Here is an 18,769-nt window from a genome sequence, read left to right as displayed (position 1 = left end):
TATGTCCTTCTGATATCTGCGTTAAACCTCCCCCCCTTCACCTTGAACCTATGACCCCTCGTGAACGTCACCACCGACCCGGGGAAAAGCTTCCCACCGTTCACCCTATCTATGCCTTTCATAATTTTATACACCTCTATTAAGTCTCCCCTCATCCTCCGTCTTTCCAAGGAGAACACCCGCAGTTTCCCCAATCTCTCCTCATAACCAAGCCCCTCCATACCAGGCAACATCCTGGTAAACCTCCTCTGTACTCTCTCCAAAGCCTCCACGTCCTTCTGGTAGTGTGGCGACCAGAACTGGACGCAGTATTCCAAATGCGGCCGAACCAACGTTCTATACATCTGCAACATCAGACCCCAACTCTTATAGTCTATGCCCCGTCCTATAAAGGCAAACATGCCATATGCCTTCTTCACCACCTTCTCCACTTGTGACGTCACCTTCAAGGATCTGTGGACTTGCACACCCAGGTCCCTCTGCGTCTCTACACCCTTTATGGTTCCTCCATTTATCGTGTAGCTCCTCCCTACATTATTCCCACCAAAATGCATCACTTCGCATTTAACAGGATTGAACTCCATCTGCCATTTCCTTGCCCAAATTTCCAGCCTATCGATATCCTTCTGTAGCCTCTGACAATGTTCCTCACTATCTGCAAGTCCTGCCAGTTTTGTGTCGTCCGCAAACTTACTGATCACCCCAGTTACTCCTTCTTCCAGATCATTTATATAAATCACAAACAGCAGAGGTCCCAATACAGAGCCCTGCGGTACACCACTAGTCACAGGCCTCCAGCCGGAAAAAGACCCTTCCACTACCACCCTCTGTCTTCTATGACCAAGCCAGTTCTCCACCCATCTAGCCACCTCCCCCTTTATCCCATGGGATCCAACCTTTTTCACTCGCCTACCATGAGGGACTTTGTCAAACGCTTTACTAAAGTCCATAGAGACAACATCCACGGCCCTTCCTTCGTCAACCATTTTGGTCACTTCTTCAAAAAACACCACCAGGTTAGTGAGGCATGACCTCCCTCTCACAAAACCATGTTGACTATCGTTAATGAGTTTATTCCTTTCTAAATGCGCATACATCCTATCTCTAAGAATCTTCTCCAACAACTTCCCCACCACGGGGAAGTTCCTGCCCACACTCCAAAGATATGCTGTGTAGCTGGAATGACCGTGGTAAAATTGCCCTTATTGTGCAAAGATGTGTAGGTGTGGTGGAAAAATAGGATTCAGAGACGGTCAGTCATGGATAGGAGCAAACTTTATTTTTACTCTGCAGAGGACGCGTTCCTCCTGCCACTCGAGAGGGTGTGCGGGGGGGGGGGGGGGGGCGGAGAACCGGCGCGCCAGAGTACAGCAAACTACAGTCTTTATACCTATTCTGCTGCTAGGCGGGCTGCGCAGACACCCAGGCAGTAATGAGCTAATACAATATTAGTACTTTTCCATTCCGTATAAGGAGTTGTTTTTCTCCTTCTAGCTGTACTTTCTTATCTTCCTCATTCAGCTAGTTCTCATTATTCTGTTCACTTCTGCAGTTTCCCAACCACCCCCTTGTGCAGCTGCTCAACCTTGAGTTTTAATCATTTTAGTTCCTCCTTATCGAAATAGCCAAGGTTTGGCCATCTGGACCTGTGCTCTGCTTTGTTCCTTATGTTAAAATTTTCTTTTACAATTCCCCCTGTTGACAATACCTCATTAAAATTGTAAGGTTCAATTTCAACAAGCTACTCAAGCGTTATTTAGATTCTCTTAGCTTTGTACAGTATTTTACTCAAAGTACATTCATCAGGTATGACCATTGCAATGCCATCATTAATCTTTGGTATATGATATAGGGAACGATTGTCACACAACAGTTATACATTATAAGCATTTAGTCCATTGACAGTTCGTCTCTGAACGGAGGTATCCATTCAATTGCCTCTTCCATTTCCTCCGAGTCAGATTGTCTCAGCATTCAGTAGTCGCGAGCCAGGCTTGTTGTAACAATTCTCTGCAAAAACTGGCAGACGCACGGTCCCATGCATAGTAGGAATACAAGCCCGATCACTACTGGTATCATTACATTTATCATCCAGTACCCCCAGCCTCCCCACAGCTGGGTGAGCCAAGCAAACCAAGAATTGTCTGCTGCCGGGGGCACCCGAATGGCCTCTCTCATATGCTTAATGACATTAGTTATGTTCTCATGTTCGTCAGGTATATAAAAACAGCAGGATGTACTAAGCAGTTTGCAGACGCCTCCCTGCTCCGCCAGTAAAATATCCAAGGCCAATCTGTGTTGAATTTCGGCGGTTCTAATAGCCGTCATTTCTCCATCTACCATAGTTAGGGCTGCTTCAGTTTCGTTGGCGCGCCTTAGGACTGACCATGCTAGTCCGTTAATCTTGTTGATGGCCACAGCAGTGCCTACTACAATAAACATTGACCATCCTATATTAGCTCCCGGAGCAGTCCACGGGTCAGCCAGCGTATAGCCTTCGTAGCCTCGAGGGACTCCTGTCCCGTCTTCTGTCAGACTCCTCCGTCGACGCTGATGTTGGATTTTGTTGACCTTCGGGCACTGAGTATATGATAGTTCCAGTGGTCACAACTATACTGAAGCGATTGCCAGTGTGAGGGGTACCTTTGGCTGTAGTTACTACCACCAGGTGCCAATCGGATGGGCCACAGGGGTCCCTACATAGGTACTTGTCATTTCGTTAATAATCGCCATGATCATAACCCCTACTAGGAGGATAAGGCCATGGTTCACATGTGAACGTTCCCGTTTCTCCCTTGGTCAATGTCACTGTCACTTCAGGGATTCCTCCCATCACCAGCTCCGCCAGGAGAATCAGGAGTTTCATGGGGTGCGATCCTGTCCGCTTCATGTTGCCTCGTCTGGTGCTTGCTGGGATTCTGGTACTCGCTTGCAATGGCTGGTGTGAAACCACGTAGCCCTCTCTGCTACCTTTCCTGCTGTCTGCGTTACAAGGAGCACCTGGAATAGTCTCAACCACCTTCTGGCTTTCCAACTCTTCTTTCTAAAATCCTTTACCACTACCCACTCGCCTGGTCGTAGGTCATGCAGTTTTCCCTCTGCTGGTCGTGGTAGGGCTTCCTTCACTTGGGCCTGTACTTGAGACAAAACTGCAGAAAGTTTTGTACAATAATGTAGCATTTCATCCTCACAATGACTGGTTAGGGTTCTTATAACAGGTTTTGGCCCAATCCCAGTGTTAGCTGGTCTGCCAAAGAGTATCTCAAATGGGCTCAAGTTAGCTCTTCCCCTTATCCTGGTGCTCATGTACATTAACACTACGGGCAGGGCTTTTGTCCATGGCGTTCCCATCTCATCACAGCATTTTGCTAACTTGTTCTTGAAGGTAGCGTTTTCCCTTTCTACTGCTCCCCCACTTTCTGGGTGGTATGCACAATGCTGTCTGAGGTCTATACCCAAGCATTCTCCCACTTGCTTAAGCGCCTGGTTCACAAAATGTGTGCCATTATCGCTACTGATCTTTTCTGGTATACCCGACCGCGGGATTATTTCCGTTAGCAGAGCTTTGGCAACTGCACTAGCATCTTGTCTAGCTGTAGGGAACGTCTCTTTCCACTTAGTGAACATATCAACCATCACCAAGCAGTATTTTTTCCCATCGCTGGAGGAGAGTTGGATAAAGTCCATCTGAATGTGTTCGAAGGGTCTCTGTCGTTCTGGGTGCGCTCCCTGACTCATCTTTATTCCTCTTCCTACATTATTAGTAGCACAGATGACACATCGTTCACAAAATTTTTCAGAGTAATTAGTGAAGCCGCTAGTGTACCAGTATGCAGAGATACTCCTGAACATCCCTCCTTTTGGCACATGGTCCTTCCCGTGTGTCAATTTAGCATAGTGTGGGAACAATGCTTTTGGCAAGCATGGTTTTCCATTGGGGCCGGACCATACCCCTTCTTGTACCTTTGACCATTCCCTCTTCTCGCCGGGCGAGGCTTGTGTCTGCAAATCCTGTAGGTCCGCTGTTGGGTTAGAAACTGGTAACATTGGCATGTTTGCATTATCACTAATGGCCTGCTGCGCCGCTGCTTTTGCCGTCGCATCTGCTCTGGCGTTTCCCTGTGAGACTGGATCAGCATTTCCAGTGTGCGTATCACACTTACAGACTGCTATAACCTTGGGTAAAAGGACTGCCTCCAAGAGATCAGAAATCAGCGCATGATGTGTGATCGGCTTGCCCGTTGACGTTAAGAAGCCTCTATGTTTCCATAGTGTCCCAAAATCATGGGTCACCCCAAAGGCATATCTACTATCTGTATAGATAATAACGGACTTTCCCTTTGCGAGTTTACATGCCTCCGTGAGGGCCACAAGCTCTGCAGTCTGCGCTGACAAATGCCTGGGGAGTGGTTCTGTTTTTACTGTGTCATGTAGCGTAACTAGAGCATATCCCACCCGGTTTTGGCCCATCTCCTGGTCCCTGAAAGCAGATCCATCGACAAACAGTTCCAGGTCGGGATTTTGTAACGGAATGTCCTGCAGGTCAGGTCTTGGACTGCAAACCTCATTAGTCAGGGCAACACAATCGTGTGGTTCCCCATCATCTGCAGTGGGGAGGAGAGTGGCAGGGTTAAGTACGGTGCACCTTTTAACTGTGACGTTTGGCATCTCCAACAGCACCGTGTTATACCGTAGCCATCTGGCTGCGGACATGTGAGCTGTTTTTTGTTCTAAGAGGAGAAGTGAGACCGCATGTGGTACAAGCAGTGTTAAGTCACTGTAACCCACAATATCTCTCGAAGCGTTTACTGCTTTCTCAGCCGCCGCAACTGCCCTCAGGCAGGTGGGCAGCCCCGCTGCTACTGGATCTAGTTTAGCGGAGAAATACACCACTGGTCTGAGCCTTCCCCCATGCTCTTGCAGCAGCACCGATGTCATGCAACCTCTCTTTTCATCCACTGCTTCGGTGAAAGGCATATTTGGATTGGGTAGTCCTAGGGTTGGTGTAGTCTGCAATGCTAGCTTCAAATCTCTAAACGCCTGCCCTGCTTCAGGGGTCCAGTTAAGTACACCATGAGCCTGTAGGCCCTTTCCATGGGCTATGCCAATCAGAAGGGCCTCGAGAACGGCATAATTGGGGACAAAGGTTCGACAATATGAGCACATGCCCAGAAAGGGCAACAATTATTTTCTAGTCTTCGACTTTGGGATTTCCTGGATCGCTTTTACTCTACTTTGCTCCAGAGCTTTGCCCTGTCCTGATATCAGATGCCCTAGAAACTTTACTTGTTCTTGTACAAATTGTAACTTGGAGAGACTCGCTTTGTGTCCTTCTCCAGCTAGGTGGCGCAACAGTGTCACTTTCACATTGTTCCTTGGTGGGAGCCACGATCAGGCAGTCATCCACATACTGCAGGAGATCTGTCCCAGAGGACAAGACCAGCGGTTCTAAACTCCTTTTCAGTACCTCATTATAGATCGTGGGGGGCTCACAATACCGCTGGCACAGCCTGGTGAATGTATAGGAATTTCCTTTAAACGAAAAAGCAAACCAGCACTGACTATCTGGGTGGACAGGTATACAAAAAAATGCATTCGCAAGGTCTACTACCGAGAACCATCTGCTCTCGGGTGGAATCTGCGCTAAAATGGTATACGGATTCGGAACATTAGGGGCTCTAGACACAGCTGCACCGTTGACTGCTTGCAAATCTTGCACAAATCAGGATCTTGGAGAAGATCCTGAGGGACAGGATATAGGAGCATTTGGAGAGGTTTGGTATGCTCAAGAATACTCAGCATGGCTTTGTCAAGGGCGGATCGTGCCTTACGAGCCTTTTTGAGTTTTTCGAAAATGTGACTAAACACATTGACGAAGGGAAGGCGGTAGATGTGGTTTATATGGATTTTAGCAAGGCGTTCAATAAGGTCCCCCATGCAAAGCTTCTGGAAAAAGTGAGAGGGCATGGGTTCCAAGGGGCTGCTGCCCGGTGGGTCCAGAACTGGCTTGCCCAAAGGAGGCAGAGAGTGGGTATCGATGGGTCTTTTTCTAAAGGCAGGTCGGTCACCAGTCGTGTGCCCCAGGGATCTGTTCTGGGACCCTTGCTGTTTGTCATTTTCATAAATGACATGGATGAGGAAGTGGAGGGATGGGTTGGTAAGTTTGCCGACGACACAAAGGGGTTGCTGGGGTTGTGGATAGTCTGGAGGGATGTCCGAAGTTACAGAGGGACATAGATAGGATTCAAGACTGGGCGGAGAAGTGGCAGATGGACTTAAACTCAAATTTAACTCCTTGGAATTCGTCCTCCTCCCCTTCTGTCACTCGCAATCCTTCTGGGGTACTAATTAAGTTAAGCCTCAACCTCCCTATTAAATCTCGTCCCATGAGATTTATCGGACAACATCTGGAGAGTAAAAACGCAAACTTAAAGTGTTCTCCACCGTTGGTTTCGCATTCTAAAGATGCTGAGAACTGTTCTTTCATTATGACGCCAGATGCTCCTCTGGAGTTCAGATACCTCCCGCTCATTTTAACTGTTGTTTTTAGCTAACCGACCTGTATTACAGAGTTCCCCGCGCCGGAGTCGACTGAAAACGTAAGGCTCTCTCCCTCAACAGTCAATGCATACTCTGGCATTCGTTTACAAAATTCCTCCCTGTATCTAACGAATGTACCTTGCAATTCAGGCCCACTCGCCACGTCCCGTTCAGCCCGCGTAATTTGTTCGAGTAGGTTAGTATGTATAGTTAACTTCAGCGATTCTTCATTGCAAAGCACTAAAGCATTAAAGTTTTGGACTCACCCTCTCCTTCAGGCATACCCCTCTCGTCCCCTCCTCCTCCTCCTCCTAGTCAGTCAGCTTCATCAGCTTCCTTACCATCGTCTCGTGGCCCTTTCTTTTCCCTTGTTGGGCAATCTCTTGCCCAGTGGTTTTTACCTCCGCATGTGAAGCACCCATCCGTTCTTCCTCGTCCTCGCCATCGGCCTCCTCTGCCTCTTCCTCTTGCCCGTCCTCTATCTCTTCCTCTTTCTGAAGTCTGTGACACCATTTGCTTCATAGTTAACTGTGCCTGGTGAGTTTGGTCCTCCCTCTTTTTGTTCTGTCTTGCCTTTTCTTGCACTAACAACTTCTCAGCATGAATGGCATGTTGTTCAATTAAATTAAGTTTTCCTGTATCCCATGTGATGCATGTGTTTCTCACAATCTTAGCAATGTCCTCATGTAGTCCATTCATAAAACGGTTCCACAGGTGTGCCTCGTACGGGGTTACCTCAGCTGCGTTCATGTCAGCTGGTGTTGTAAGCCCGCTGTGAGCGTTGTGGATCTCTGTGAGTCGGGTCAGATATTGGGACAAAGTTTCTCCATCACGCTGCTTACTCATCACAATCTTTGTCATGTCCATTCTTACCAGAAAAGCAGCCCGGCAGGCATCCACCAGTCCTGCAGCAATAACAATTCTAATTGCCTGACACGAAAACTCCCCCATTTGTGAAAACCACACTCCTTCACCCACATTTCTACCTGGCGTACGGAATCTTGTCCGTAATTGATCGCCATGTATCGCACCTTCGGGCTATTTAAAATTATTGTATTCACAGGCCCCATGTCGTTGCTGTTACCCATGACCAGTCTCTTATTAGTGACAGTGGCACAATCTTACAGTGATCTCAAAATCTAGGTCCAACCTATCCTTTTGACTTGATTTTTCCTCCGGAGGTCACCTCACCCTGGCACGTCCAACTGGGCGGCGTGGTTTTCGTAAACCAGAAAACCAGAAGGTTTTCCTAAACCAACAAACCAATACCCCCTCTTTTGGGTATTTTACGGGTCCAACCCGTCGGTAGATCCAAGTCTATACCCAACCTGTCACTGTAAGAATGTCCAACAAGTTCCCAATTTTGTAATTTGAACGACTCAATAAATAAAGTCCTTACCACAGATTTTAGTTCGGATCCTGCTGCCGTGGCGACACAGTGAACCCCCTGGTCCTGTCGCGCTTGGTAGCCAATTTTTGCGCCTAAGATCAGGTGAAAAGCCCCCAAGGCGTCAGCGCTAACGCCTCTCCGGAGTTCTCTGGTGCCTTCCTCAAACACGGGATCCCATCCTCGTCGCCAAGAACTGTGGTGGAAAAGTAGGATTCAGAGACGGTCAGTCATGGATAGGACCAAACTTTATTTCAACTCTGCAGAGGACGCGTTCCTCCTGCTCCTCGAGAGGGTGGGGGGGGGGGGGGGGAGGCGCGCCCGAGTACAGCAAACTGCAGTCTTTATACCTATTCTGCTGCTAGGTGGGCTACGCAGGCACCCAGGCAGTAATGAGCTAATACAATATTAGTACTTTTCCATTCCGTAGAAGGAGTTGTTTTTCTCCTTCTCGCTGTACTGTCTTATCTTCCTCATTCAGCAAGTTCTCATTATTCTGTTCACCTCTGCAGTTTCTCAACCGCCCTCTTGTGCAGCTGCTCAAAATTGAGTTTTAATCATTTTAGTTCCTCCTTATCGAAATAGCCCAGGTTTGGCCCTCTGGACCTGTTGTCTGCTTTGTTCCTTATGTTAAAATTTTCCATTACATCGGTTAGGTGGATTAGCCCGAGTAAATTTGTGATGTTGTGGGGAGCGGACTTTGGTAAGATATTCCGTCAGATTATCTGGATGGGCCGAATGACCTCCTCCTACACAAGGGATTCTATAGTTGCAATATTCAAACACAAGCGGTTATGAAAGAAAATTGGAACACATGGAATTGTGTGTAATATACCAGCATGGATTGAGAACTGATTAATGGACAGAAACAAGGAGTTGGAATAAATGGGTTATTTTTGGGTTGACAGCCTCTAACTAGTGGAGTACGGCTGGGAACAGTGTTTGAGTCTCAACTATTCACAATTTGTATTAATGTTATGGATGTGGGGATCGAATTTAATATTTCCAAATTAGCGATTAATAGAAAACTGGGTGGAAATCTGAATTGTCAGGAGGATGTAAAGATATTTCAAGGGGATGGGGAGAGCCTCAGGGAGTGGCCAAAGGTTTGCCAGGAAGACGACCGTGTATACAAATGTGAGTTTATCCAATTTTCCAGAAAAAAAAGAAATTAAGACAACTCCAAAGTTATTTTGATATCTTGTTGATGAGGCACTGAAAGCGAAGATGAGAGCAGTTAAGATAACAAATAGTCTGTTAGCCATTATGCGAAGAGGATTTGAGTTGAGGAAAAAGATGTCTTACTGCAATTCTACGCAGCCTTTCTAAGACTACACGTGGAGTAGTGTATACAGTTTTGGTCCCCTGACCGAAGGAAAGATGTACTTGGTTTGTAAAGATGGTTCACTACAACAGATTCAGGGACAGATGGGTTGTCCTATGAGGAACAAAAAACAACTTTATTCTCAGGTCTTTAGAAGAATGACAGCTGATCTTATTCACACATTCACTATTTTACTGTGTTCAAGAGGCCAGTTGCAGCAAGGATATTTTCCCTTGCTGGAGGGACTAAACCTGGGACACAGTCTGAGAATAAGGGGCAGTTATTTAGGCTGAGATGAGGGGTATTTGTTTTCCATTGGAATAGAACATAGAACATTTCAGCGCAGTACAGGCCCTTCGGCCCTCGATGTTGCGCCGACCAGTGGTACCAATCTAAAGCCCCTCTAATCTACACTATTCCAATATCATCCATATGTTTATCCAACAACCACTTGAACGCTCTCAACGTTGACGAGTCCACCACTGCTGCATGCAGGGCATTCCACGCCCTTACTACTCTCTGAGTAAAGAACCTACCTCTAACATCTGTCCTATATCTATCACCCCTCAATTTAAAGCTATGTCCCCTCGTGCTAGCCAACACCATCCGAGGAAAAAGGCTCTCACTATCCACCCTATCTAATCCTCTGATCATCTTGTATGCCTCTATTAAGTCACCTCTTTAACCTTCTTCTCTCGAACGAAAACAACCTCAAGCCCCTCAACCTTTCCTCATACGATTTTCCCACCATACCAGGCAACATCCTGGTAAATCTCCTCTGCACCCTTTCCAACACTTCCACATCTTTCCTATAATACAGCGACCAGAACTGTACGCAATACTCCAAATGCGGCCGCACCAGAGTTTGGTACATTTGCAGCATGACCTCCTGGCTCCGAAACTCAATCCCTCTACCAATAAAAGCTAACACACCGTACGCCTTCTTAACAACCCTATCAACCTGGGTGCCAACTTTCAGGGATCTATACACATGGACACCCAGGTCCCTCTGTTCATCCACACTACCAAGTATCTTACCATTAGCCCAGTACTCTGTATGCCTGTTACTCCTTCCAAAATGAATCACCTCACATTTTTCCGCATTAAACTCCATTTGCCACCTCTCAGCCCAGCTCTGCAGCTTATCTATGTCCCTCTGTAACCTGCCACTTCCCTCCGCACTGTCTACAACTCCACCGACTTCAGTGTCATCAGCAAATTTACTAATCCATCCTTCCACTTCCTCATCCAAGTCATTAATAAAAATGACAAACAGCAGTGGCCCCAAAACAGATCCTTGTGGTACACCACTACTAACTGAACTCCAGGATGAATATTTCCCATCAACCACCACCCTTTGTTTTCTTACAGCTCGCCGATTCCTGATCCAAACCACTAAATCACCCTCAATCCCATGTGTCCGTATTTTCTGCAAAAGCTTACCATGGGGAACCTTGTCAAACGCTTTGCTGAAATCCATATGCACCACATCAACCGCTTTACCCTCATCCACCTCTTTGGTCACCTTCTCAAAGAACTCAATAAGGTTTGTGAGGCACGACGTACCCTTCACAAAACCGTGCTGACTATCCCTAATCAAATTATTCTTTTCTAGGTGATTATAAATCCTATCTCTTATAATCCTTTCCAATACTTTGCCCACAACAGAAGTAAGGCTCACCGGTCTATAATTACCAGGGTTGTCCCTACTCCCCTTCTTGAACAAGGGGACAACATTTGCTATCCCCCAGTCTTCTGGCACTGTTCCTGTAGACAATGACGACACTTGAGGAAACAAGGTTCAGATGGCTCGATTGAGGGTTACAAGTTAGCAAGGAATGAGCTGAAAAAGGGGCTTAGGAGAGCTAGGAGGGGACATGAGAAGTCCTTGGCGGGTCGGATCAAGGAAAACCCCAAGGCTTTTTACTCTTATGTGAGGAATAAAAGAATGACCAGGGTGAGGTTAGGGCCGGTCAAGGAGAGTAGTGGGAACTTGTGTATGGAGTCAGTAGAGATAGGCGAGGTGATGAATGAATACTTTTCTTCAGTGTTCACCAAGGAGAGGGGCCACGTTTTTGAGGAAGAGAAGGTGTTACAGGCTAATAGGCTGGAGGAAATAGATGTTCGGAGGGAGGATGTCTTGGCAGTTTTGAATAAACTGAAGGTCGATAAGTCCCCTGGGCCTGATGAAATGTATCCTAGGATTCTGTGGGAGGCAAGGGATGAGATTGCAGAGCCTTTGGCGTTGATCTTTGGGTCCTCGCTGTCCACGGGGATGGTGCCAGAGGACTGGAGAATGGCGAATGTTGTTCCTCTGTTTAAGAAAGGGAATAGAAATGACCCTGGTAATTATAGACCGGTTAGTCTTACTTCGGTGGCTGGTAAATTGATGGAAAAGGTCCTTAGGGATGGGATTTACGACCATTTAGAAAGATGCGGATTAATCCGAGATAGTCAGCACGGATTTGTGAAGGGCAAGTCGTGCCTCACAAATTTGATAGAATTTTTTGAGGAGGTAACTAAGTGTGTTGATGAAGGTAGGGCAGTTGATGTCATATACATGGATTTTAGTAAGGCGTTTGATAAGGTCCCCCATGGTCGGCTTATGATGAAAGTGAGGAGGTGTGGGATAGAGGGAAAGTTGGCCGATTGGATAGGTAACTGGCTGTCTGACCGAAGACAGAGGGTGGTGGTCGATGGAAAATTTTCGGATTGGAGGCAGGTTGCTAGCGGTGTGCCGCAGGGATCAGTGCTTGGTCCTCTGCTCTTTGTGATTTTTATTAATGACTTAGAGGAGGGGGCTGAAGGGTGGATCAGTAAATTTGCTGATGACACCAAGATTGGTGGAGTAGTGGATGAGGTGGAGGGCTGTTGTAGGCTGCAAAGAGACATAGATAGGATGCAAAGCTGGGCTGAAAAATGGCAAATGGAGTTTAACCCTGATAAATGTGAGGTGATTCATTTTGGTAGGACAAATTTAAATGTGGATTACAGGGTCAAAGGTAGGGTTCTGAAGACTGTGGAGGAACAGAGAGATCTTGGGGTCCATATCCACAGATCTCTAAAGGTTGCCAGTCAAGTGGATCGAGCTGTGAAGAAGGCCTATAGTGTGTTAGCTTTTATTAACAGGGGGTTGGAGTTTAAGAGCCGTGGGGTTATGCTGCAACTGTACAGGACCTTGGTGAGACCACATTTGGAATATTGTGTGCAGTTCTGGTCACCTCACTATAAGAAGGATGTGGAAGCGCTGGAAAGAGTGCAGAGGAGATTTACCAGGATGCTGCCTGGTTTGGAGGGTAGGTCATATGAGGAAAGGTTGAGGGAGCTAGGGCTGTTCTCTCTGGAGCGGAGGAGGCTGAGGGGAGACTTAATAGAGGTGTATAAAATGATGAAGGGGATAGATAGAGTGAACGTTCAAAGACTATTTCCTCGGGTGGATGGAGCTATTACAAGGGGGCATAACTATAGGGTTCGTGGTGGGAGATACAGGACGGATATCAGAGGTAGGTTCTTTCCGCAGAGAGTGGTTGGGGTGTGGAATGGACTGCCTGCAGTGATAGTGGAGTCAGACACTTTAGAAACATTTAAGCGGTTATTGGATAGGCACATGGAGCACACCAGGATGATAGGGAGTGGGATAGCTTGATCTTGGTTTCAGATAAAGCTCGGCACAACATCGTGGGCCGAAGGGCCTGTTCTGTGCTGTACTGTTCTATGTTCTATGTTCTATGACACAAAGATCAAAGCCAAAGGCTCTGCAATCTCCTCTCTCGCATCCCAGAGAATCCTAGGATAAATCCCATCCGGCCCAGGGGACTTATCTATTTTTACCCTTTCCAGAATTGCTAACACCTCATCCTTATGAACATCAATCCCATCCAGTCCAACAGCCTGCATCTCAGTATTCCCCTCAACAACACTGTCCCTCTCCAGTGTGAATACCGACGAAAAATATTCATTCAGTGCCTCTCCTATCTCTTCAGACTCCACGCACAACTTCCCACTCCTGTCCTTGACTGGCCCTAATCTTACCCTAGTCATTCTTTTACTCCTGACATACCGATAGAAAGCTTGAGGGTTTTCCTTGATCCTACCCACCAAAGACTTCTCATGTCCCCTCCTGGCTCTTCTTAACTCTTTCTTTAGGTCCTTCCTGGCTAACCTGTAACTCTCAAGCGCCCTAACTGAGCCTTCACGTCTCATCTTAACATAAGTATCCTTCTTCCTCTTCACAAGAGATTCAACCTCCTTAGTAAACCACGGTTCACTCACACGACTGCTTCCTCCCTGCCTGACAGGTACATATTTATCAAGGACGCGTAGTAGCTGTTCCTTGAACAAGTTCCACATTACAATTTTGCCCATCCCCTGCAGTTAACTTCCCCAACCTATGCCAGCTAAATCTCGCCTAATCGCATCATAATTTCCTTTCCCCCAGCTATAACTCTTGCCCTTTGGTATATACCTATCCTCTTCCATTGCTAAAGTAAACGTAATCGAATTGTGGTCACTGTCACCAAAGTGCTCACCTACCTCCAAATCTAACACCTGGCCTGGTTCATTACCCAGTACCAAATCCAATGTGGCCTTGCCTCTTGTTGGTCTATTTACATACTGCGTCAGGAAGCCTTCCTGCACACACTGGACAAAAACCGACCCCTCTAAAGTACTCGAACTATAGCTTTTCCAGTCAATATTTGCAAAGTTAAAGTCCCCCAGTACAACTACCCTGTTACTTTCGCTCCTATCCAGAATCATCTTTGCAATATTGTCCTCTACAGCTCTGGAACTTTTCGGAGGTCTATAAAAAACTCCCAACAGGGTGACCTCTCCTTTCCTGTTTCTAACCTCAGCCCAAACTACCTCAGTAGACGAGATCTCATCAAATGTCCTTTCTGCCACCGTAATACTGTCCTTGACTAACAATGCCACACCTCCCCCTCTTTTACCACCTTCCCTGCACTTACTGAAACATCTAAACCCAGGAACCTGCAACAACCATTTCTGTCCCTGCTCTATCCATGTCTCCGCGATGGCCACAACATCGAAATCCCAGGTACCAAGCTCACCCACCTTATTCTGGATGCTCCTGGCGTTGAAGTATACAGACTTCAAATCGCCTTCCTGCCTGCCAGTACACTCCTGTGACTCTGAAACCTCATCCATGACCTCACAACTCTCAACCTCCTGTACACCGGAGCTACAATTCAGGCACCCACCCCCCTGCTGAATTAGTTTAAACCCTCCCGAAGAGCATTAGCAAATTTCCCCCCCAAGATATTGGTACCCCTCTGGTTCAAGTGCAGACCATCCTGTTTGTAGAGGTCCCACCTACCCCAGAAAGAGCCCCAATTGTCCAGGTATCTGAATCCCTCCCTCCTGCACCATCCCTGTAACCACGTGTTCAACTGCTCTCTCTCCCTATTCCTCTCCTCACTATCACGTGGCATGGGTAACAAACCAGAGATAACAACTTTGTTTGTTCTCGCCCTAAGATTCCACCCTAAATCCCTGAATTTCTGCCTTACATCCCCATCCCTTTTCCTACCCATGTCTTGAGTGCCTATGTGAACCAGAACTTGGGGCTGGTCCCCCTCCCCCTTAAGGATATCGAAAACACGATCTGAGACATCGCGGACTCTGGCTTCTGGGAGGCAACACACCAACCGCAAGTCTCTCTCGTTCCCGCAGAATCTCCTATCCGTCCCTTTACCTATGGAGTCCCCAATGACTAATCCTCTACTCCTCTCCCCCCTTCCCTTCTGAGCCACAAGGACAGACTCTGAGCCAGTGACCTGTACACCATGGCTTATCCCTGCTAAGTCCCCCCCCCCCAAACAGCATCCAAAAGTGTACTATTCCCAATTTCTACGACACTTTATGTTTCTCCCCCCACTTGGATGGCTCCCTGTACCTTGGTGCTGTGGCCAGTTTGCTCATCCTCCCTTTCCCTCCCCTTCTGAGCTGCCGGGCCGGACTCTGCGCCGGAGGCACGGCCACTGTTGCTTCCCCCAGGTAGGCTGCTCCCCCCAACAGTACTTAAACAGGAGTAGTTATGTTTAAGGGGCACAGCCACTGGGGTACTCTCTAGTACCTGACCTTTCCCCTTCGCCTTCCTAACCATGACCCACTTGTCTGTCTCTTGTGGCCCCGGTGTGACCACCTGCCTGTAACTCTTATCTATCAACTCCTCATTCTCCCTAACCAGACGAAGGTCATTGAGCTGCAGTTCCAGTTCCCCAACGCGGTCCCTTAAGAGCTGCAGCTCGACGCACCTGGCGCAGATATGGACGCCCGGGAGGCGAGCTGACTCCAGGACCTCCCACATCAGACACTGAGAACAACAAACTGGCCTCACAATCATAATTCCTCCTTTCTTCCAATAACACAGAAAAAAAAATTGTCTAAACCTACCCTACCTCTGCCTGTTTACGCCGAAGCCCGATGAGCCACAGCCCGTCAGCTCTCACTCTACTTCCCACTCACTCCACTGCCCGCTCCCGACGCTGCCCGCTCAAAGGTGCGGCCTGCTTTTAAATCCTCCAAAAACCTTCCCAGGCTTCTCCTGGGCCTACTTCCTGTTTTGCAAAAAAACCCTCTGATTTTTAACACAAATTGAACTGAAAAAATAAATAAATAAATCACATACAGGAACACACTCTCTTACTCTCAGCCTGCTCCTGTGGAAAATGAATGCTGGTGAATCTTTGGATTTTTTGCCCCAGAGAGCTGCGGGGAACAGTCATTCAGTTTGTGCAAGACTGAGCTCGATATATTTCCACTGATTAAAACATCAAGAAATGCAGAGATAATGTTGGAGGTGGTGTTGAAGTAAAAGATCAGCCATGATCACATTGAATGTTGGAGCGGGTTTGAAGGACTGAATGACTGACTTCTGCTCCTGTTTGTTCATGTTTTTTTTATTGCAATGGGAATGGAATGTAAGAGTGTGGAAGTTTTGCTGCAGTTTTACACAGCCTTCGTTAGAACGCAACTGGAGAAATGTGTATCATGTTGGGCTCTTTACATAAGAAAGGGTAGAATTATATGAGAACAAGTTCAGAGAAAGTTCACTCGACTGGTTCCAGGGACAGAGAGGTTTATTTATCGAGGAAGATTGGAGCAATGTCTATAAAGTTCAGAAGATTAAAAGGTGATCGCATTGAGACAAATAATATCCTGAGGGGATGAGGGAGGGTGGTTGCTGAGAGGTTGTTTCTTCTTGCAAGAGAGACTGGAACAAGGGGATGAATTTTAAAATGTAATTGTCAGTCCCTTAAGACTGAGAGGAGGAGAAATTTATTTCTTAGATGGTCGTGAGTGAGGGAATTCCATTCCCTGGAGACTTATGGAGGCAGAGTCATTGAATATATTCAAAGCTGAGTTAGGAATGATTTTGGATTGAGAAGCGAATCAAGGGTTACAGAGGAGCGAGCGGGAAAATACTTGTGACCACAATTAGAACAGCCGTGATGGAGTATGCTCGAGGGGCTGAATGACCTTCTGCTGCTCCTGGTTATTTTGTTCTTATCCCAATACGTCCCTTCGGACTGCTCTCTGTGACCAGTGATGGATACACAAGCTCTATGTTTTGTCCTTACCAGACGCTCTCCTGTGCCCATTCATTAGGCCACCCACTCAACCCGTCTCACCAGCAGTAATTAGCCACTTGGCCCCTCGGCCTTCCTGATCCAGCACTTCATCTTCCATTGGTGTAAGGATGGCAATATCTGGATGTCTCCACTCTTCTTCACTCATTCCCTGATGATGTTTGCTCTTTTTCCAAGCACACAAATTGTTACTCACTCATCAAACACATGCACTAGCCGAAGGTTGTCCACGTGTGGACCAAGGACCAACTGTGACCCTCGAAGCCCCTCAATGCGGCCCCCAGAGCGAGTTTCTAGAATCTCAGTCACAGTTCAGTTTGAATGGAAGAATCTGCATGGAGCTGCTCCTCCAATCACAGGCCGTTTCTTTCCCATGTTAGCTGCTGATAGCTTTTTGAGCCAATCTGCAGCAAATGTGGGAGAGAAACAATTTGTGATTGATGAGGATTAAACTCTAATAATCATCTTTATTTATTACTCATTATTGTGCTCAGCAAGTTGTTTCTTTTCATATCTCAGTTTAGTTTTTAATTGAAATTTCTGCTGTGCCAAACTTTATCATTCTGAAATTTACTCATCGGGCCCTTGAGTGAGAAAAACATTGACATGTGTTTGCCTCCGTGAATACGTTGGTCAACCCTGCTCTAGCCTATGCTGGTGTCAGCCTAACGGACATGTCTCTAACAGTCAATGCTGCTGCCTTTGCATTGCCAGTTTCTGGGTGGAGATGTTCTTTCTGCAATTTCACACTCATCCTTATTCACATATCAGGCTGTGCTGCACTCACCGTGGCAGAACACATCAGGACATTGATCTTTTCCCACTCTGTAACCACGTGTCTGAAACCTGCTCACCTCCCAGCAATCTCCATCCAGACTGGCTTGGAATGATGGGATATCCTCCTCCATTCCTGAGGGGACAGGACGTCCCTCTGAATCCGAGCAGCTGGAGGGGAAGCCACTCCAGGAGGAATTAGTGATTGGGGAGCAACCCTTGTTCTGCTTTCTGTCACTTCAACCCCTCATTCAGTAAGCAGAGCTCCTCACTGCTCCCTCCTGAGCTGCTGTGTTTGATCGTCTCGCTGTTTGCCTTTTGAGATGGTGCCAGCATTGCCTGAAATAAATGGGGCAGTGTGCGAACGCAGTCCCCCACTACCACAAATTCTGCAGTCGAATATCCGGCATTGGGTCATCGCAAAGCTCAGCACACCGAGAGTGTAATGCGATAGCCTCATCCTGGGAGATCAGCCTGCCTGATCATTGACTCTCCCTGACAGATAAGTACCAAACTTTATGGTGTGCGTACGGTTTGTGAAAATAAACCTCCCTGTTAAGTTACAGCAACCCATGTGGTTTTATTCAACATGGTTCTGACGACAGCCTCGTAAAATTGCCTCCACCTCAATTCCAGACCTGAACCAGACACTGTGTAAAACAAATAGGCTTTTCTCGCATGACATCGTCTTCCTTTACAAACCTTGTACAAATCTTTACAAAGCTTGTTCTTGATCCTTGACCGAGCAGCAACATTTTTTTTTGCGACCTGTTCTGTCCAGCACCCTCATTACCTTGAACATTTCTATCAAATCTCCTCTTAGCACTCTTCCCTCCAAGAAGAACAGTCAAAACCTCCTCAATTGAACGTCGTGGCTGAAATTTCACATCCCTGTCACCAATCTTGTAATCCACGTCAGCACTCCCTCCAATGTGTTCAAAGCCTTCCTAAAGTATGACACGCTGAAGTGAGATCTAACTACTGTCTTTTACAGGTTCAGCACAGCCTCCTTGCTCTAGTACTCTATGCCCATATTGACAATCTTAAAATCCCAACTGACTACTGGACAGTCAGGTCAGAACACCGGCTCAGTAGATCATAACTTATTTTTTTTATATTTAGAAATGTAGATGA

The 18,769-nt window shown here is 47.0% G+C and overlaps 1 protein-coding gene and 1 non-coding gene across 2 annotated transcripts in view; one reads left to right on the top strand and one right to left on the bottom strand.

Annotated features, from left to right (window-relative positions):
• LOC144487318 (NACHT, LRR and PYD domains-containing protein 3-like) overlaps positions 1–18,769 on the top strand; it is a 101,407-nt gene that overhangs the window by 49,325 nt on the left and 33,313 nt on the right. The gene's annotated exons all lie outside the window — the stretch shown is intronic.
• Positions 17,985–18,145, bottom strand: LOC144487319 (U1 spliceosomal RNA). The gene has a single exon (XR_013496392.1). It is a non-coding gene; the product is annotated as a U1 spliceosomal RNA (small nuclear RNA).

Source organism: Mustelus asterias, unplaced genomic scaffold, assembly GCF_964213995.1.
Source record: "Mustelus asterias unplaced genomic scaffold, sMusAst1.hap1.1 HAP1_SCAFFOLD_732, whole genome shotgun sequence".
NCBI classification, from domain to species: domain Eukaryota; kingdom Metazoa; phylum Chordata; class Chondrichthyes; order Carcharhiniformes; family Triakidae; genus Mustelus; species Mustelus asterias.
The sequence above is the reverse complement of the archived record's forward strand: the minus strand, read 5'-3'. Positions and strand labels throughout refer to the sequence as shown.